General features: G+C 46.2%; 1 non-coding gene across 1 annotated transcript; it reads left to right on the top strand.

The window, feature by feature from the left end:
- The first annotated feature begins 9,915 nt into the window (after positions 1-9,915).
- Positions 9,916-9,989, top strand: Trnay-gua. Its single transcript has one exon. It is a non-coding gene; the product is annotated as a tRNA-Tyr (tRNA).
- Positions 9,990-21,961: the final 11,972 nt, after the last annotated feature.

Raw genomic sequence — 21,961 nt, 5'->3', positions numbered from 1 at the left:
CATCTGGGAAGCTGTGTGCTCACTGACAGTAGCGGCCGCATCAAGTAGGATCCGATGGGGTGGGTCGCTTCCACCCTCTGCAATGAAGTAGCGCACAAGAAAACAGTTTAGAAACAACACTGCCACTTTCCAAAATACAAAAAGACAAAATATCTTACCTGCATTTCTTTTCACGCTCTGGCGGATTTTCAGTATGTTAGTCTCAGCTGTATCCCCAGCATGAGTGTGACAAATGGACTCGTCAGTAGGTTATGTTTACCTTGCAGATAGTACGATCCTGACATACCCAGTAAATACCAGCACCGCATCTTCTGCTAACTGTGTAGGAAAACCCCTCGTAGAATAGCAACGGAAGCCCACGCTGAGTTTTTGTTACTTCCAGACTCTCCGTGCAGCTTCTTTATAGGGCCAGTGTTGCCAGGTGGTACTATAGAAAAACCGCTAAACAAAGTCGGAAAACAATATAGCCAAAATAGCCAAGACTAATAACAATGTTTTTTAAGCCCTTTATTGACAATTTCTCATACACATACAAACATGTTACATTCTCTTAACTCTCAAATGCGCCATTTTGAATGTACAATATGTCACTTCAGAATTTTAATCAAAAAGCTTTGGATGGATGAAAATTCGTACCACATTGACCCTTCCTTCATAGGTCTTCAGAAGTACAAAACACACAAAGACGGCTTGACTGGGAAGCCCGGGGGATGATCACACAGTAAAAGAACAGAATACAAAAGCAGAACACTTTTGTATTCAAACCAGAACCCCCAATATCTAAGGTTCTTACCAATATCCAACCCGTCTCTTCTTTGTGCCGAATATGAGTGTCCCCCATTCCGGTACACACTATTTCTGATTCTGTTATCCTTTGTAGGTGTGGGCGACGACTGGAAGGCAGTCAATTGTTTAACGGTGAAGCTGCGGACTTTTCATTTTTACGATCTTGGGTGCCTAAGGATTTTCACAATGGGTACCAAAGCAGCGTTTGGAGTGTTCAGTCTACGTCCGGGTAGAAGACGGGTTTGTGGGAAGACCGCTTGGAACTCTGCAAGCGTTCCTACCCTGCGCGTTGTGAAAACCCCGAAGTTTGTAGAAGTTTGAAGCCTTTCTACTTCCTGTTTCTCCTCTAAACTAGCCAAAAGATTTTTTTTTCGAAACTAATTAGAAGTTTGAAAATTATCTAGTCGAACCTCGAAGTTCGATGTCGAACCGGAGGTTCGACGAAAGTTCGCCGCATCCTTAGAAATAACCCAAAAATAGCCACATAGACAACCACGAAATTTTGACGCTAACTAGAAAAAAAAAAAAAAAAGTAGCCCAATTTGGCCCTAATGTGGCAACACTGATATAGCCCACGTTTACGGGCCAGTTCTCCTCTAGGCGGCTCTGGTTAAAATCTGGGTTCGAAGTTTTTTTTTGTTAGACAAAGCATGATTAGTTTAAGCATGGTTATCCCAGTTCTAAAAAAGCGCAGGTCGGGCTTCGTTTGTTACACGCGGGTACTGGACGTTTTTCCTTTGTGTAAACAAGAGAAAAGAAAAAAAAAAGCGTTTGCTACACGAGGACATTGGACCCTAGACAATTTCTGTAAAACAAGGTCAAAGGTGTTATCTTTGCTACACGGCCTACCTTCTAAATAAGCGCAGGTCAGGCTTCATTTGTTACACGCGGGTGTTGGACCCTTTCCCATTGTGTAAAACAAGGGAAAGAAAAAAACATAATTGCTGCACGAGGACGCTGAACCCTATAGTCTTTAAACTAGCTCGCCTGTTTACTATCTTTATCATCATACCCTAGTCCATTTCTGTGAAACAAAGTCAAACGTATTCTCTCTGTACGGGGTCAACCTTGCAATCAGTGTTCCGGTGACGAATCGCCCCCCTTGACGAGTGTTCCTGTGACCAACCTCCGGACACAGAGCGAGTTGCGCGGCTCGAACACGGATGGCGCCACCATAGAGGTGTACAGCAGCGCTCGCGTGGTCGGAGGCGCTCATTACTAAAAACTAAACAAAACAATAATGAATTAAACCGCATTCAACTTTAGTTATTACTGTATATTAATTTACTAAATACAAATTACGTATTCCTAAAAATATAACATATTTTTTTAAAAGTTCAATTCAACATCACACTCTCGAAATTTTGCTTTTTTTTTTTTTTTTTTTTTTTGCGTTTCTAAAACGAAACCGCTGCCTGTGCGCATGCGCGCTTGCGCTCTTCGCGTTCTGAAACCGGTGGACCGTTGTGGAGGCGTCCGTGGGTCTGCTCGGTTGGCTCGGTGGCTCGGTGCTTGCTCTTTCGCTCGCCTTCGGAGCGTCAAGCTTCGGCGCCCCGATCATCGCATTGCGCGAGCCTCGCACTTTCGGGCAAATGGAAAGCTTTTCGTGTCTTGGAACCACCTCATTTGTGCGGTTACGCAAAGTCGTGCCCAAGCAGCGTCGGGGACAAGAAGCACCCGTTCGTTCGGATCCCAACTGACGACGGTGAGTTCGAAAGTTTTCACCCCAATGGAAACTTTTCCTAAGCTGATCTTCCAGCCACAAATGACACCATTTGAGGGTTTTGTACTCTTTTAGGTAATTGAATATATCGTTTCATTTTTGAAATTTACAAAATGTCACCGTGATTTCATCGCGATGTACCCATTTCGGCGAGCGTTCTTAGCACGGTTTTGTGGATGAAGACCGTCCTGCAAATATTTTATGATCTGTAGACTTTTGGCGAAATATCACCTCCTCTACCTCTCGTCGATCTCGCTCACAGCAGTGTCGATCCCCGTCGAGTAAATTGTAGTCTCTATATAAATATTCTTCTCCCAGTTATAATATTTCGGAGTTCACATCTTATAATATCTGTTCGTTTTTATTAATGTATCTCGTGTAGATTCTTTCACAGCCCTGCGACTAGTTTTGCCACGTTTTATTTCTTTCAGAAATAAATAGAAAGCTGGATAGTAAAACATAGAAAGGTGGAATGCAGACAGCAGAGCTTGATCGCGATGTGCTATCCGTCCTTTCATGTATAATTCTTTCGAAATTTTTTACACCTCCCAACGCACTCCCCTCAAAACAATTAAAACTCGCGTTAGGCTTTTTTTTCTTTTTAGTTTGTTGCACATAAAAGAGCATCATTTGCATTTTTTTTTTTTTTTTTTTGTGTATTCATACAGATTCTCAAGGCATGAAAATCACTCCAAGCCTCAGGGACAGGGAACCCCAATAGACAAAAGGTATGTCCGTGGTAACTTTTTTGTAAAGTGCACTTGATTGTTGGCCAACCTATCAAGCTTCCTGAATATGTAACCATCAGCATGCTAGGTTCTGTCGTAGTGATCTATGCAGTCTAATCTACGATCAACTGTGATGTAAAACGAGAGTGGCTGGGGCAAAGAGAATTACAACAAAAACAAAAGGATAGTAGGAGCAGCCCTCTGCAATATTTCATAGCCCTGTTTCTCTTCTGAAAGTTCATGTGTTGTGACGAGACAAACTAATGTGTTCTTACATTGTGCTGTGCAGATCCTGAGAGGATAGAGAACACACATACAGCAAAAATGAGAAAGAGCAATGAAGTGGCTGGTCCATCCCATGGGCATCACAGGATCTCGGTGGCCACACCAAGAAAACCTGGTTCAACTCGTGGTTCAACTTGACGGTGCAAGCGACAGGTATCGGAAGCTCATCAAGAGGCCAAGAGAAATGGGAAATACCAAAGTGGTCTACAGAGAGCTAGATCTACACATTATTAGGTCTCTAAAGATTTTGGTTCAAGTCTGTAAGTAAGCAACGAATAAGTTTGCCCGAGTTACAATTCATTGTGTTAACTGTTTATTTGCATGGACCAGTCAGAATGACACGAGCTTTCAACTAGGCATGAAATCTTTTGGCTGTGCTTCTTGAGACCCTCGAGAGACAATGTTGTCCACTGCGTCAGCAGGTTGCTCCTCGCACGATTTTTATGGAGCAAGATCATAGACTAACAGAAGCCTCTGAGCATCCACTTTATTTAGACACGTTGTTAGCCTGCTGGTGGCCAACAACCTCTAGGCAGTTTTCTTTTTAGGGTGGGAGGGCAAGGGGGGAAATATCTTAATGTAGAAAACTCGAGACTGTGGTAAAAGCAAGGAAACGGAGTCGAAGAAGAAAGACAGGGGAAAAGAACGTTGAGACATCCTTTTCCCCTGTCTTTCTTCTTCGACTCCGTTTCCTTGCTTTTACCACAGTCTCGGGTTTTCTACATTATGATCAACATCCACCAGCTCGCCTGCGCACTCACAGTTTTTTCATGGGAAATATCTGTTGCTTCGAACCAGTGACTCCAGGACCTTTGGCAGCTAGAATTCAAACAACGTATTTGGAGAGTTCCACTCTTTAAGATCTCAAGTTTTGGTGGACAATATCTGACCCACTAAAATTTTGCATTATTGTCTTATTACACAGGTTAAAGAATTGATGTTTTATCGTAACATACGTTCAAGTTGGTATTTGAGAATCCACAACCTATAACCATTTAAATATCTTCTTAGACATACCTCACCGCAGGCACGTAGCCAGGATTTTGTTTCGGGGGGGGGGGGGGGGGGCCCGCTCATGACAAAATGCTGTATGGGGAGGAGGGGGGGAGAGGAGGTCCTAGCAAAATGGAAGATTTCGGGGGGGGGGGGGGGGGGGGGGGGGGCCAGGCCCTACGGGCCTCCCCCCTGGCTTTGTGCCTGCCTCACCAATAGGGCTGTTTGCATACAATTTTCCGGCAAGGCTGCATATTTACTTCACACTGGGTTTGCTTCTATGTAACACATATCATAAATTATGATTATTCTGTTTTCATGTCACGGAAACAGACATTTCTGTTTGCTGTTACAGTATTTTCTCTTTAATATGGATATCTCCAGTTTCCAAAACAATTCTCCATAATGTTGGTCATCCATAATCTTGGATCCCTGCCAAGATCACAAAGAATAAACAATGAAGGTGGTATGTTGTTTATTTTTGTCATCTGCAACTGGGAAAGGGAAAGAACTGCAAGTGATTCAGGCTGGAAACCCCTGAAAATTGTAACCATTGAGTCACCATTGTCATATCTGACAATTGTGCAGCTCTGGGTAAATTCCGTAACTGAAGAGCTTTACTATTCTTTTTTGAAAATGATTATGATGATTAAAAAGCGCGACAGGACAACGGACACAGAAGGAGACACAGACACAGTGCTGTGTCTCCTTCTGTGTCCGTTGTCCTGTCGCGCTTTTTAATCATTATGAATCACCAACTCGCCCAACTTTCTACCCTCGTCGTTCTTTTTTGCCTCACTATTCCCCCCCCCCCCCCCCCTTCCCCCCATTTTTTGCGTTTGTCTTTACAGAGACCACAATAAAAAGATAAAAAAACATGTATTTATCCATTTCGCTCCCAAGCTAGCTGTCCATAGTACGTACTTCGGGTTTCTTTAATTAACGTGACGAGTTAGAATAGTATGGGGACACATATCAGTCCCCGAAAATGACATTTATAGCTTCGTGACCGAAACGATCGACCATGTTAGCGAGACATGACTATTTTGTTTTTCAATCGCGAAGACCGATATTCTCGCGCCATAGTTGCGTCTGAGGTTTACGAAACTATAAGTAGTCACTTGGCGAACTAGCGCCGATAGCCTTTCAAAGTGAAAAAGCTATGTCATGTTCGAGCTAACAGTGTCGCACGTTGTATCTTCACTGTAGCACCTCTTGCTAACGTAGATACTGCGCTCATTATTAATTTTTTTCCGCATAGCAACGCTTGTATAAAGTGACAGTGTAAATTGTTTTTTCTTGTCATGCAAATGACTGAATAAATGCGTCAACGAGTGCGAAAAATGCTGCATCTGTTTCGATTCCCTGGAAGACGCCGACGACGTAACGGACTGTCAACTGCTGGACACTAGGTAGGCAAGCAGAACTTACAATTCTTTTCCATAACACGTGGTATGGCACGCGCGAACCGTAAATTTCCAAACAAAACCTACCGCAGTACCGGCGGTACCACGGTAGGGAGCAGCGGCAGGGCACGATGGAAGGGCTGCGCCATGTTGGATTTTGAGCGGCTTTGTCTTCGCAAACGGCTAGGAAGCCGCTCCAGCTAGCTCGACGGCGTCAAAAGTAATTATTAATACGTTAGCGCTTCATTTTATGGACATAATTATCGCTGCTTATTTTAGTTTCGAAATCTATTAATAGAGCAATGAGGCTTCGATTCGTTGCAGTAATGAGCGCCTCCGACCACGGAAGCGCTGCTGAGCGCCCAGTTTTCCTAGAAATCGACTCCATTGGGTCTATGACAGTGTCCGGGCACTGCTGTGACTATGGGACCTCGTACGAAAGGGCCAGTGTTACAAGTTTTCCCTTTAGTTTTTTTGTGACCAGTTTTCTGGTGACGAGTTGGCCGGTTCCCGTTTCTTTCAACTGTGCCAATCGGTGTAGCGGAAGCTGTGCAAGTCGGGCATGCAAGCGCGCTACCGCCAAGATTTTGCTGTTCAGGTAATTACGTCACATTCTCCAAGCTTGAAAGTAAGTCATAATCATATTGATACTCTCATACTTTATTCGGGTTACCGTGTCATGAAACCTCCCAGAAAAAATCGTTCTTCTTTTGGAACGTCATATGCTGTAGCATATTTTCACAAACTCATAGTATTACCGAAGCCCGATCACCAGAACAAACAAACTTTAAACGCCGAATTCTTCATTCGTTTATTAGCTCTTCTACGCGTTTTTATTACTTATTTCACTTATTCAGTAAGGTTGGTTCATCTGAATATATGGATTATTAGGGAATAGTAGTAGACCGTTTCCGCAACTAGCTAAGCACCCGGATAGCGCTCCGTAATCCGCCACAAGACTTTGAACTATGCAGACAAGGCTGGCGGCGCGCATGCGCAGCTGCGGCGTTTTCTTCGGGGATACCGTAGCGGAGGAGAAAAACGATCTACTACACTTCCCTATTATCTTATAATAGGGAAGTGAATAAACAACCAGTTGTGTCGCTGCCTCTTTTCTTTATGACAAAAATGTTTAAAAATGCATATGATCGCAGAATAACAAAGGTGCATGTCAAGCCAGTATTGGGTTACCAACCCTTTAATAAAAGAAGTCGGGACTGGGGGGGGGGGGGGGGGGGGGTGCGTACACTAACACAGGGAGTTAGCGGTATCAGTTCTTTTTTTTATTGCGGCATCTTAAAGTTCAATTTCCACATAAATCATTCAATCCGTCGTTCCTTTATTGCTGTAGCCTATTGACGCCTTTACTTCTGCTGACTAAACGCTGCTCAGAACACTTCCTCTAGCTGGAGAATGTACTCGTAAAATTTGTCGCACCTGACGCGGAAGTTCGGTTTTACATGCAACTCTGCCTGGACAAGTTCGACACGCATACGATTTCTTTTGTCTCCCCGCGAACTCTTCATAGCCAAGATACCGTCTCCACAGGGGCGTAAACTCCGGCATAAACTGTTCACACAAGAAAATCTGAAGAGCATATGTTCCTAACTTTATATCACAGCAACGGCGAAAACCTGCAATGAGTGCAGCGCAAGGGAGGAAAGGGAGCCACGACGGTTGCGAGACACAACGGGTTTATACAAACGATGATGATGATCACAGGTGCTGCTCGCCGCGGCTCCAGCGGCACCAGTGTCGCTGGTAGCCACCATATCGCTGGAGCCACTTTCGGCTTGCCATGGCTTGCATGCTGAAATGGCTAAAGCCTCTCGCAGCCAACGCTAGCCAGAGCAGCATTGCTTCGTGCGATTCGTGCTATTCGTGTTTCACAGCGTGACGCACGTCGTTGGGCGTGTGTTGGAGGACATATAAAATTTCTAACTGGAGGGTCTGAACCAAATCCTGGACATGTAGCTGTCGTGCCAGGGACGATGCGAGACTCGGGACGCTTTATAAAAAGTCGGGACAGTCCCGCAAACTCCGGGACGGTTGGTAACCCTAAGCCAACAAAATATTCCATCGACGTATGTGCCAATAAGCATTGTCTTTTCTAGATGCGAATGTTACATGCGTTGGTGTTCCTGCCACCTGCCGAGGTTCCAGATGCCTTTGACGAGCTTCTTGGGGTCCTTCCTAGTAAGGCCACCGATCTGGTCACGTACAGGGTGCCAGAAAAAAAAATTACATGTTTTTTTTTTCTTTTTTCTTTTTTTTTTTACCGCAAAGATATACTAGACACCGCCGAACGCTCATTATCCGCCCAAAGGTAGCGCTAGAGGTCGCAACCAGATGCCGAAGTTTCAGCCCGATCCGGTATTTTAATCAAAAGTTATAGACGGTTTTCTGGAAGTTTCAATGGGAAAATGGCGGCCGACGGAGTTTTCAAATACGTGGGGCTCTATGGCACCAGAAACCAAAAACAGGCAAAAATGGGCGCCATTTTCCCCATGGAAATTTTCAGAAAATCACTTATAACTTTTGAATAAGGTATCGGATCGGGCTGAAACCTTGATATCTGGTTGTGACCTCTGGCGCTATCTTTGGGCGGAGAATGAGCGTTCGGCGATGCCTAGTTTATTTTTGCGGTCAAAAATACCCTGTAATTTTTTTTTTGTGACACTGTTATTCGAAGACGCCTACGCTGGTCGCCGAAGGCGCAATGGCGTTCAGACGGCCATGTTCCCACCAAGCCTCTGGTCCGTGCATGATGCCGTGCAGCAAGATGTACCACGCACGAACAACGCTGTCAAAGCCTGGCATCGAGGCTTCCAGGTGCGTTACAGTTGCTTCGCTCCTCACTCTTTTAATATGCTATGGTCAGTATTTTCAGTCATATTTTATATTAATCTGCACTTTTTTGTTTCTCGTTGCAGTTCAACGTCGACTGCTGTCTTCCCAACCCCCTGTACCTTCCTGAGGTGTCTGAAGGATGATCAAGCACTACAATAACTGAATATGGCCCAGCTAGACGCTGGACAGCCGTCACCGCGTCTCGCACAGAAATATAATGTGAATGAGCGCCTATCTAGAGTTCTAGAGGAGCGCTTCACCGATCTCCTCTCTGCACGCGTTAAAATATTGGTAGGAAAATCCGGGTTTGAGGTTCCATACTGTAATGGCCCGTGCATCTCAATAAAATCCCATTTGTCATTTGTTCTTTCTAAACCGTGCCGGGGCATCTAGTTATATTTATTCCAGTTTCAGCGCCATGTTTTAATCACAGCTGCCCAACACGGTTTATAGGAATAAACAACGCGGCAGTTTCCGTGGCAACTTGCGCGCACGCTGTGACGTGACGGCTTGGCATAGGTCCACGCCACAGCGTCTTGGGCTGTTAGGAATTAGCGCGCGGCGCCCGTTTTTGCTGCTCATGTGTTCCCTGCGGTTTCCGTGTTGAGGGGCGTCGCCGTCGGCGTCGGCGTCACCGCCCCGCTAAATTTAGCAGGAAATTAAGTTGGTGTGTAGGTCACGTGACGTCCATTTCCCCGCTAAAGATAGCGGAGAAACTGAAATTGTTCATGGGTGACATAACACCAAGTCATGTGACGTCATTTTCCCAACTAAATTTAGTGGGGGTACTGAATGGGTATTGAGGTCACGTGACGTCAATTTCCCCGCTAAAATTAGCGGGGAAACTTCACTATTTAAATTTAGCGGGGAAATTTACCGGAGGAAGGAGAGGAGGAGGAGAGAGGAGGTGCATACCCTCCCCTCCGTACCCTCCCCCTCTTCCCAAGAGCTGCACTCTAGTTTCGCGTTACAGAGATTTGTAAACGTCCTTCATTTTTGTTGTCTAAAACGATGCAAGGAGTCATAGACACGCACAAACGTACCACAACGCGAAAAAGAAATTTTCCTACACGCGAGCGCGTTTTTTTATATGTGACGCTTTTCTCACCCTCATCTGGTAAACTCAGTTAATAAAGAAAAAAAGATCTGATTAGCTCAGTTGGTAGAGCGCTCCACCTGTAATGGGAGAGGTCCCGGGTTCGATACCCGGACCAGGCGGATTTTTTTGGTCGGGCACCAGTGACCTAGCTGTGTTTGGAGATTTGTGTTTGTCCTTTGTAACTTTTGTTCTCCCTTTCCAGGGATTATTGCGTCATCTCACTTCCTCGCTTCCTTTTCTTTGTGTATTCAAACATTATGAAATTCAGAAGCTTTTGTAAGCGACTTTTCTATAATATTTAATAACGGCATTCGTGAAACCTCTTTTTTAACGCAAGTTCAAAGGCACTACTGCCCTTCTTTTTGTTATACCGAAAACCAGATTCCGGAGTGATGTCGCCTCCTGATTTTTTATCCTCCCTCGAAAACATGGCGGCGGCGCGGCTCTCGGCACATGCAGCACTCAGGATGATCAGTGAGTCCGGGAATCGGACGACGTTTTCTTTTTTGAATGCCCGACGACCTCTCAGACTTCAAGAGGGAAATAGTCAAACAGTCAAAACAACTGGGTTTGGTGTCTGTTCCGTAGTTTCGGTTGTGTCTCCGCCAGGGCAGCCTTTCACGCAGAACCCGCACGACGTGGCCTCTCACGTCGCTCACCAAAGTCCACTACGCGTTCCCTTCGACCTCACACCGTTTCAAGAAATTTGAGATCGCTAAAAGGGCCCTAAAATAACTGCAAACTCGAAATTGAAGCGTCGTGTGCTCACAACGATAGATGGCACACGGGAAAGGGCGGTTGATCGCGGGACGCGGGCGAACATGACATTTCGGGTCGGGACGGCCAACGTCACTAGAACGAGTCAGTTACGAAACTGTCATAGAGCCTGCTCTGAACAAGTGGCACCGATCCGTAATCGAGAGTCAGTCAGTCAGTCAGTCAGCAACTTTATTGAACCTTATTAAATGGGCTTATGCCTAAAACGAAGGTCCGGTAAGAGGGGGAGGGGGAAATAAGGGAGGGATATTTTTTCCGACAATCGGGTCTTTAAACAATGCTCTATTTCTAGTGTCCTTAGAATCACTGCCAATTGTGTTTCGTAGTCCTCTGCGGCCAGGAGCACACACCAGGGAAGATCTTCGTCTTGATCGTCCAGTCTGCTTTGGAGCGTGGCTGGTATCGGGTTGCTCGGGCACATCCAATACGTGTGCGCCCAGCCACCTTCGACACTACCACATTCCTCGCACTTGTCGCTGAAGAGATCCGGCCAGATTCTGCTCAGCATGCCGGGAGTTAGGGTGTTATGTAGCTGAAGTCTTCTCCACGTCGATTCTTGGGTTCGCGAGAACCGCTTATGAGGGGCGCCCATGAACTGGCGCTGCATTCGGATACTTCTTAGAATATCGTTGTACGCTCGAGGGCCTCTGTCGTATAACGAGGCCCCGTAGCAGTGGTCTCCGTCCGTTGTGGCTCGGCAACTCGTCGCCCGGATTTAATGTGCACGGGTTACGAGTGCGTGGGCCTCTTCATTCTTCGAGTGTCCAGAGTGTCCGGGCACCCAGGTTAACGAGAATCTCGATCTTGTCTGCGGTGTCTTCTTCTTTCTGAAGGATCTTGCAGGCTGCCTTGCCAACCTTTCCATCACCAAAGTTCAAGATGGCCGTTCTCGAGTCTGAGGTGATTGTGGCTTGTTGGGTTCTGGATGCCGCTATGGTTAAGGCCAAGGTGACGGCTACTTCTTCTGCCTCGTCAATATTTTCCGCAGAGACGGAGGCCGTAGTCTTGTCGTTGGTGCTGCAGACTGCTATCACGTACTTGTTCCATGTTCCTGGGCATGGGCCTGCGTCCGCGTGGTAAACATGTTTCCGGTCGCCGTAGAACTTGTCCAGCGCTTTGGCTCTGGCTTCTCTCCTGTCCTTGTTTCTCTCGGTGTCCATGTTTTTCGGTAGGGGCGGGACTCGTACCGAATCCTTCCATTCTTTGGATATTCCATTTCTGCTTGTGAGGACGTGTTGTTCACATTCCTTGATTCTCTGAGGAGTGCTGCGTCCCGTTTCTGTTCTAGAGAGCCGTAGGACTTGCGATTGCTTCTGTGTAGATCTCATTTCCTCGAAGCTGTTGTATATTCCATGTTGTTCCATCGCTTCTGTAGACGTGGATACTGGTATGCCCAGTGCTATCTTGAAAGCTTTTCTCACAATTCCGTTGAGTTGCTTGATCAAAGCCTCGGTCAGGTACATGTACGGCGCCGCGTACATTATCCTGCTGAAGACGAAGGCTTGGACCAGTCGGCATGTTCCATTCTCCTGCAATCCGTAGCTCTTTCGTGGTACTCTTCTCACGAGTATCGCTACGTTGTCGGCGTTTCTCTTGATGTCCACGATGAGACTGCTCTGCTCCCTCTTGATGGTTACCGCCATGCCGAGAACTCGAACTTTTTTGGCTCTCGGTACGTCGATTTTTAGCAGCCTGAGGTAGAATTTCATCTTTTCTCTTAGAGCTCTCTGCGACGGTGGTCTGACTAGAAGCGCCGATTTTTCAGTTGCAAGCTCCAGACCCATCTTTGCACTTCTTTGGCAATTTCTACGCCGGTTTTCATCACTTTCCCTATGTATGGTGACTAAGTGGTGTGCTGGCCAAATCGTGATGTCGTCAGCGTAGATTGCGTGCTGCAGCCCCGCGACTTGCTTAAGTTTCCGCGACATTGGCAGCATGGCGATGTTGAAGAGGAGCGGAGATATTACTGCTCCTTGAGGAGTTCCGCTGCCAACATTTACTGGGAAGGTTTCGGACGTGTCTCCTTCTAGCTGAATGTTTGCCGTCCTATCCGATAGGAACGAGCCAACATAGTTGTACGTTCGCTTCCCTAGTCCCAGCTCCGATATTTGTCTGAGTATAGCCGGGTGTGATTTGCGATCAAAGGCTTTCTTCAGATCGAGTGCTCTTAGGGCGGTCCATTTCTTACTGTCTTCTTCTTCTCTGGGCTGTATAAACACGTCTGCGTCGACAAGTGTCTTCGAAACCCGAACATCTGGTGCGTAAACAGGTTGTTCTCCTCCATGTACTCTTGAACACGTACTTGAATGACGCGTGCCAGCAGCTTGCCCACGCAAGATGTGAGGGAAATCGGGCGCAAGTTCTCCAACATGAGTGTCTTGCCCGGTTTCGGTATAAAGCAGACCGTGGCGTGTTGGAAACTGCTTGGAAGGTTTCCGCTGGTCCATAGCTCGTTAAAGTATTCCGCGATTCGCTCCACAGAATTGTCGTCGAGGTTTCGTAGCATGCGGTTTGTATTCTTGTCTTGGCCTTGTATTGAAGTCGTTTTGACTCCAGCCATGACCTTTCTGACTTCGCTCTCGGTGATGGGCGCGTCCAACTTGTCGTTTATGGCCCCTTCGTATTCCACTGGAATATAAGTAGTAGATGGCAGCGATTCTAAGTATTGCGTCCTGAGTTTGTTGTAGATTTCTTCATCCTTGAGGTCTCTGACGAGTTTCGCTAGGAGTTTGCGCTTCTCGAGTTTAGTATCTTCCGGCGCCAACATGCGCCTAAATAGGGTCCATGGACTCTTGGTATGAAGCCTTCCCTGCAGTTTGTCACACATTTGCTGCCACTATTGTTGATTTAATTTCTGAGCGTGTTCTTCAATCTCCTTACTGAGCTTGGCCGCTCTTTTTCTCAATTTACGGTACCGCTTTCCGGTGTTCCTCCATCGTATGTATATAAAGCGGTAAGCTTCTAGCATATGCTGGAGTCTACTGTCCATAGTCCGGGCTTGAATGGGATTTTCTACTTCGGTTGTAACAGACTCGTGATCTTCGACTAGCTGTGCGCACAATTCTTCAATCGTGTGCAACGGCCTGTCTTTCCGCTTCTGCCTGAACTTGTCCCAGTCCGCGCATTTCTGCGTTGGGAATTTTGCGCTCTTGTATCCGGGCAGGGGGACTCTTGTCTCGATGACGTAGTGATCGCTGCCGAGATTTTCACGCGTGTTCAGCAACGTGTAATCTTCGGTGTTGATACCAAACGTGAGGTCCGGGTTCGTGTCTTTCTGAGCACTGTTTCCGATCCTGGTGTAGTCCGGAACTTCGTTTAGGAGAGAAGCTTCGTGCAACTCGGCTTGGTTGGCGATTTCCCTTCCCTTGGTGTGTCTCTGTCGTAGCCCCATATGGTGTTGTGCGCATTGCAATCGCCCAGCACCAGTGTCGGATTTTCACCCGCTACGCGGCTCGTCTCCGCAAAGACCTTGGCGCCTACTCTCGTGGTGTCTTTGGGGTTCGAGTAAACGTTGCAGACGAATAAGCTTTTGTGCTTCTTTTTCTTCTGTATAATTTCCGTGACTATTGCTTTCAGCGATTCATCCAGGTCTACTTCGTGTTGCTTGACTGGGAGATGTCTGACAAAACTATGAATCATTTTTCCGGTTTGCTGAACTTCTGCATCAAATCTTGCGTACCCTGGCAGGTTACATTTGTCTCCAGATTCTTGTACTACTATAATGTCCGGAGGAGTTTCCGTGTCCATGATCAACATCTTGAGCGAGTTGATCCGGGCGCAAAGTCCTCCGCTATTCCACTGCCACACGACGATGTTATAACTGTTGTCCATTGGCGCGCTGTTCGAGCCGCTCGAGCCGCTCGAATACGTTCTGGAATGCCTTGTCGTGGTTATCCATTCTCTGTTTCATTTCGTTGAGCATAGCCTCAAGCAGTGTTGGACAAAATACTCGATAAAAGTATTTAAGTTAAGTTACTAAATACGTGCTTCATAAAGTATTTAAAATACTACTCAAGTTACTTTCACCGTGAAGTATCTTGAGTAGAGTACAAATACTTAGAAATGTAATTCAATTACTTTTGAAGATACTTCCTCATTGCGTAATTTGTATCGACGTCAGTGACAACGACTATTATACAGCTGCGCAAACCTGGCTTACCAGAATGGTTTATTAGCACGCAACAACACAAAACGGGAAAAAAAAAGTATCGTAGGGCTATTTTTGCAGTCTGACCATAAGGAGCAAAATATTGTCACGAATAGAAAATGATGAGGCGGCGAGTAGCTGAACAAACTAAAGTTTAAGGAACTTGTGCCCAAAACAAAATAGACAAAGACTAGCGTCGCAGGCGCCAATGTCGGCGAAACAGCAGGATCGAGCGCTGGGACGAGACTTACTCCGGACCGCCACTCGGAGCAGCTTTTGTACCCGCGTGTGTTTCTGGAACAGTCGGCGTAGAAAGTACGGCACGTAGAACATTCGTAACTCGATTAGACGACAAAATTCTCAAACTTACCAGAATGTCAAGTTGAAAAAATAAACAAAACAGGAGTCTTCCCCCTGGCATCGAACCCGGAGGCTCCGCGCGAGAGCCAAGCTTGGTGACCATTCGGCCACGCGCTCGCTGGGCAACGGGCGTGGCAATATCACTGATAGATGTTGCAAAACATTTCTGGGACAACAAGAAAGAGGTCGCTTTAGCTATATGGGAGGAGATTAAACCGTGGCGCCCCAAGCGGTTAACTTTAGAATTAGTTGGATGGGGACAACAAAAACAATGGCTCAGCGCGCGGCTGACTTAACCAAACGCGGCGTCAGCGTTCGACTGGAGTTCGTGTTCTCTGGTGAGGGGGAGGAAGGGGGAGGAGGGGCTCTTTTGTTACCATTCTAGCCTGTATGAACAATGCAGCATGCACGGTGCCCAGCTCAGCACAAAAGCCCAAGTGGGTCAAGCTCGCATCCTCTGACCACTGCTTTCGGGAGAGGTCCGGCACTTGACGTCACTTCACTAATTGTTGGTATTTTTTCATTAAACTGTGCCCCGCGCTCTATTAAAAAGGATGTCATGAACATGCCCACAAGGCCTGTGGGTATGTGCACAGGCCTTGGGGGTGACATACGGGTCAAAGCGCTTCGCCAATAGGTACATCGCTGAATGTTACAACCTGCGGCGCACCTTAGACGCATCGTTTAACTACAATCCATATTCCCTATATGGGGAGTTCACTATAAACGAACTTAGGACACGGATATGAGTGAATGGATAACAAAAAGAACCCACAAAATAGCTACGGCAGTGGTCGCACCTTCTTCAAATAAGTTGCGTTCAGAAAGGCACTCAACGTTGGGAGACACTTTGTTGGCATTTTGAAAGGTCATCCAGCTCGTAGTTCATTTCTTGCTTATCAATGTTCGCTTGCAGACAGTGTTCGCGAGAGCAATAAGTGCCGGACTGACAACAAAAAAGGAAAAAAAGAAAACCTTGATGTTTTGCTTTTAGCGGGGTCAAATATACAAAAAGCAAAACAAAAATGTATACTTTTTGTGTTTCCACGTACTTCTCATTTTCTTCTATTTGTTATATTCTTGACACTCAAGTCTGCATTGTTGTCGTAGGTCGTTTCCCGGTCTCCGTTGCGCCTCAGGGTGGCATCTTTACTTCCGTAAAACATCACCTTTTGTTAAAGGATTTTTTTGGGGGGAAACTCTATCGAAACAAAAGTCGCCTTTGGGAAGGCGAAGGGAGAACCTTCATTGTACGAACTTTGGGCTGAAATATGAGTCACTATAGGGAAAAAAAGCTATGTTTTCACGAGCACAGTCAAAGTCACCGCAGCTAATCTGAGCTAGCAACAGGATTTGGTTGCTCGAAAGAATGTTCACATTTGCTCTGCCACGCCCACGCCACTTCATACCGAAAAACTCGGAAAATGGCGGAATGTCAAAAATGTATTTAAGATATTGGGTACAAGATACTCGGAATTGTAATTAAAATAGAGTATCAAATACTCTCGATCAAAGGTATTTGTAAGATACCAAGATACTTCAAAAAGCATGTGAAATACAGTATCTTGAGTAGAATATTTGAGATAGGCACAAGTCTGGCCTCAAGCTTAGCTAGTCCCGCCAGGATGGCGTTCTGATTAGGCTTTTCTTTTCTTCTAACCTTCCCGGGCCTGCTGGTCTTGGTTTTGTCACTTGTCTGTACAGAGTTGACGGTGCTCTCTGAGTCTGTGCGCTTGCGCGGACGTACACGCAGAGACGGAGGTGGTGCCATTTCCACTTCTTAGACTCTCGTCTGTTCATTAGGCTGTTCCGTAACCAGTGTGTTTGAGCCGTGCCTCTCCTTCTGTAGCTCCCGTAAGAGTTGCTGTTTGAGTCTTCTGAGATCTTCCTGTTTTCGCAGGCTCTCCTCGTGCTTGCGTACGAGGTCTTCGTATTTCTTTTGGAGCTCCTTAATGCTAGTATTGCAGTCTTGCTTCTTCTTGCTTGCGCCCTTCTTCTTGCGGAGGGTTTGAGCGTAGCTCAGCTCCTCTTCCGAGTCTTCTCCCGCAATAGTGACGTTACTCAGTTCTGGAAAATTCTTCTTTCCCATGTCTATTTTCTCCGTCTCCCGATCTTGTTCTGGAGTGCTCTTCGAAGACCTCGGCTCGGGCAAAGGCTTGTATCTGTCCTTACATTCCTTTCCTCCGGTGTAGTGGCTGCCGCCGCAGACGACGCATCTGGATGTGCACGTATACTCCGTGCGCATGCCTGGAATTTTCCTGGGGAAGTCGTGCTCCTCGCCGCAGTTGGGACAAATTTGGCTCAGTCCGTACGGGCAGGACTCTGCTCGGTGTCCCATCTCTCGGCACGATGTGCACGCTTGCTTTTTCTCTTGGTATAGGTGGTACCTATTGGCACAGCAGTAGAATACTATAAATCCAGGAAGTTCCGTGGTGTCGAGGGTGACGAGAATCGAGGTTGTCCGGCCCTTACAAAAAAATGAACTGACTTTCAATTGAAAGTGTAAAGGACTCACTCAATAGACCTCATTCAGTCTCAATTGAAACTTAATTGACTTTTTCTATTGAGTCGCTATTGATCCGTCCCAGACTATTGGCCACTGAGTCTTAATTGAATCTTTAGCAATTGCATTTCAATTGAATTTTGGCAATAGTGTTTCAATAGAACTTTTGCTATTGAGTTTTAATAAAAATATTGCAATTGACTTTCAATTGAATTATTGCAACGTGCTTCAATAGAATTTATTGCAACTGCATTAAAAAAAAATTGCTCTGGTTGAGAATTTTTTTTCACAATTCTTTAAAGCATGCAACATGAAGGAAACAAAGCACATAGAGGAAACGAACACAAACATCGTAACTAAGCACTCACAACCCACTAATCGTAGTCCCCTTGACTACCCCACCGCCTTATATACCCTACATAAGAAAGGTATTCATTTGGCCGGTGACCACCTCAGCATCTACTAAGGTTCCCAGTTTCCTATTTCCTCCTTGAAGGTCTCATAGATGATAAACAGTGTTTCGACGTCATTGGACTCTATCCCTTAATAGAAAAACATTGGTACAAGCAATAATCGTTCGGTGCACACGGGTGCAGTAATCCACAAACGACCAAACTTAATTGCATTCCTATTGAGTAAATTCAATAGAATCGATATTGACTTTCTTATGACCAAACTCAATTGCATTCCTAATGAGTAAATTCAATAGAATTTATATTGAGTTTCTAATGATCAAACTCAATTGAATTCCTAGTGAGTAAAGTCAATAGAATCGATATTGAGTTTTTTATGAGCAGTCTCAATTGCATTCCTAATGAGTAAATTCAATAGAATCTAAATTGAGTTTCTTATGACCAAACTCAATCGCATTCCTATTGAGTAAATTCAATGGAATTGATATTGAGTTTCTAATGATCAAACACAATTGCATTCCTAGTGAGTAAAGTCAATAGAATCGGTATTGAGTTTCTTATGATCAGTCTCAATTGCATTACTATTGAGTTAATTCAATAGAATCGAAATTGAGTTTCTTATGACCAAACTCAATCGCATTCCTATTGAGTAAATTCAATAGAATTGATATTGAGTTTCTAATGATCGAACTCAATTGCATTCCTAGTGAGTAAAGTCAATAGAATCGATATTGAGTTTCTTATGATCAGTCTCAATTGCATTCCTAATGAGTAAATTCAATAGAATCAAAATTGAGTTTCTAATGGTCAGACTCATTAGACATTGAGTTTATATCGAGTTTCAATTGACTCTATAGGAACACAATAGAAAGTCAATTGAAACTCATTGATCATTTTTGTAAGGGGGCCCATCCTCTTCGCGTCGAATATAGGTATCTTGGGGTTCTCCAGATTGAGTTGCTCGTAGACCCCCTGGTCCGTGAACGGGACAGAAATTGGGAGGCATTTGGAGACTACTATCCTTATGGACTCCTTTCGGTTGGCCGTGTACGCTTGGGTTTCGACTTCTGCTCCCTGGTACTTGAGTGTGGTGATACCCAGGTACGTCTGCGCCCTTTGCTTGTCGTTTGTCCTGATGGTCATCGTGTTGTTCATGGTGTTCTTCGCCACGAGGTCCGTACCGATCATGTCTCGAGGCGATACTCTGGTCGCGGTGGCGATCGCGGCCGTGATTTCACCGATGACGATAGTCTTCAGGTCCAGTAATTTCGTACGAATGATGATTCCGTATGCTCTGCCCTCGTCCTTTGTGGTGGTCCGGAACTTCCTCGACAATTTGACTCGGATCTTCTTTCCACCCACAGTCTTGCCTTGCGACTTCTCTTTTGCCGCGTCTGTTTCCGGGGAGCTGGCCAATTGATTCTCCTTTTCTTCATCGCGCTTGATGTAGTTCATGAGTGTGGCTAAGTTCCGCTGCTCCCTCGTTGCGACCGCCATGGCGCCTCGTGAGGGACGGAGCGTTAGGCCTAGCGCTACGCCTAGTCGCCCGACTTGAAATTTCGTCCGAAAAAGGCTTTTCTTGAGGAATTTTCGTGTAAAACGACGATTCTGTGGCTTGGCTATGTCGTCTACTGATCGAAAAGAGTTAAGACTCACCCCAAGGGCCCAGATTCCGCGGCAAAACGCCGAAAATCCAGGAGCGCAGTTGAGACGCGTGCGCACTGCTCGACGTCTAGAGAAAGTTCCTCCGTACTCGAGAACCGGACTAATGGTGATCTCAACGCCGCCAGTTCGCCCGCAGCGGCCACTTGGGGAACTGCCGGCTGCTTGTATTGGTTCGGGAGTATCGCATACGGTCAACGTTACTCGATCAACTCAGTTGGAAAACTCCACAGAAAAGGGGGGGGGGGGGGGGGGGGCGTCTCGAGGGCTCAAGCTTCCCCCCCCCCTCCCCTCGATATTTCCCGGGGGGGAAGGCAGAGGACCACCGGCGATGTCTGGCTCCGCCCCCCCCCCCCCCCCTCCCCCCGTTTCCCGAGCTCCCCGGAAAAGCAAGTACCATCGCCTCCAGAACCTGTGAGTACACCTCTTTAATCTCATCGGTGCGCCTCGGTGCCCAAACATATCGATAGCTGGCGCCCAGTGGATAAAATTTTTTCCACTCACCTGCTCTGGTCACTAAGTGACTAGACCTGGTGAATGGATAAATCGTTCTAACTATTCGCGCAGTCCTGTTCGAAGACATTATTGATTTTTATTTATTTATTGATACTGCCGGCCGCTAATACGCAGCCAAGGCAGGAGATATACACAATAAAATGCACTTGAAAATAAAATACATAGGTGTGGTGGCGTTACAACTCGTAGAGGAATGAAGGGCCAACAGATGCCCTTGATAGGATTCTTCCCATGCAAAGAATGACTATGTAGTATTATCAAATGCGACAAAGGCTAGTGTTGGAAATTCTTTCGAAAACCACTGGAAAAAGGTTGGGAGTGACGGCAGTGGCATCTTTAGCGGACCTACAGCCTACGGAAGTAAACGACGTAATAAGTTTTGTAAGCGACATTTCGTTTTCCCATACGTTGAAACATTACATTACGGTCAGTGCGCTTGAACCACGGAATGCGCTGATCACAACTGCAATGACAGCTAAATTATAGGGTCCCAAAAGCAAACATTTGTTTAGGTACCATGCCGTCAGCATGGTTATCCTACGTTATCCGGAGTGTATGCTACGTTATCCGGAGTGTGTAAAAAGAGCGGAAAGTCTATCGCGTTCCACTCTTTTTAAACGCGAAGGTTAAGGGGCACTGACACATCAAAATAATTTTTTTTATTATCCGAAACGAATGAAAACGATGCCGGGACATTACCCTCAAAATTCGAAACTTGGGAATTCAATATTTGTGAAGTAAAAAAAAACAATTTCCAAATGCCGAATTTGAAGTTCCCGCGCAATCCGCGCCAGTGCAGTGACGTCAAATTTTGCGGTCTCCCGCGAGTCGACTTTCTTTCACGACTCCACTCCAAACCACCGCTACCCGAAGCGAGGAGGTGAGGAGCGGGAGAGAAGGGCGCCGGCGGACCGGGAAAGGCTAGTTTTTTCGTCCGGTTCCCCGACTCACCGATCATCCTCTGCTCGAGCGCCGCCAACTTATCCGAGGGTGGATACAAATCCAGGAGGCGACATCACACCGGACTCTGATTTTTGGTATTTCAAAAAGAAGGGCCGTAGTGCGTTCGCAATGGCGTTAAAAAATGAAAGCCGTTTACAACTCCCTGTAAGGCCGAATTAGAGCGCAGCTCTTGAGGAGGAGGATGCAAGAGTACTGAGGGGAGGGTAGATCCCTCCTCCCTCCCCCTTACCTCGTCCTCCTGCCTGCTACTCCACCACGGGGGCCACGTGGCCTCACGGGGGCCATGTGACCCCCGTGAGGTCACGTAATCTCAGGAAGGATCAAGTGACCCCCGTGACGTCACGGGGGTCACTTAGGCGCCCGTTTCCGGTTCAAACTGGAAACGGGCGCCTAAGAGCTGCGCTCAAAACCATGTTTTACGACTGCCGTTATTAAATGCTATAAAAATGTCGCCTACAAAGCTTCTAAATTTCATCATTTTTGACGTCACCAATCAAAAGAAGCGAGGAGGTGAGGAGCGGGAGAGAAAAACGCCAAAAATAAAAAGGCGCGCGCGCGCGTGGGTAAATTTTTTTCGCAATGCGGAATTTTTTTGCGTGTCTAAGACTACAACTTGCATCGTTTTAGACAATAAAAAATACGACCTTTGGGGTGTCAGTGACCCTTTAAGTGTTCTTTTTTTCACCTGATGCATGGCAGAAGGGCGACTACGATGTTCTACGACTCTAATGCTACTCCATGAGCCAGCTG

The sequence above is a fragment of the Ixodes scapularis genome, unplaced genomic scaffold (assembly GCF_016920785.2).
Source record: "Ixodes scapularis isolate PalLabHiFi unplaced genomic scaffold, ASM1692078v2 PGA_scaffold3__209_contigs__length_174095766, whole genome shotgun sequence".
NCBI classification, from domain to species: Eukaryota; Metazoa; Arthropoda; class Arachnida; order Ixodida; family Ixodidae; genus Ixodes; species Ixodes scapularis.
Note: the sequence above shows the minus strand (reverse complement) of the source record. Positions and strands in the feature narration are given on the sequence as shown.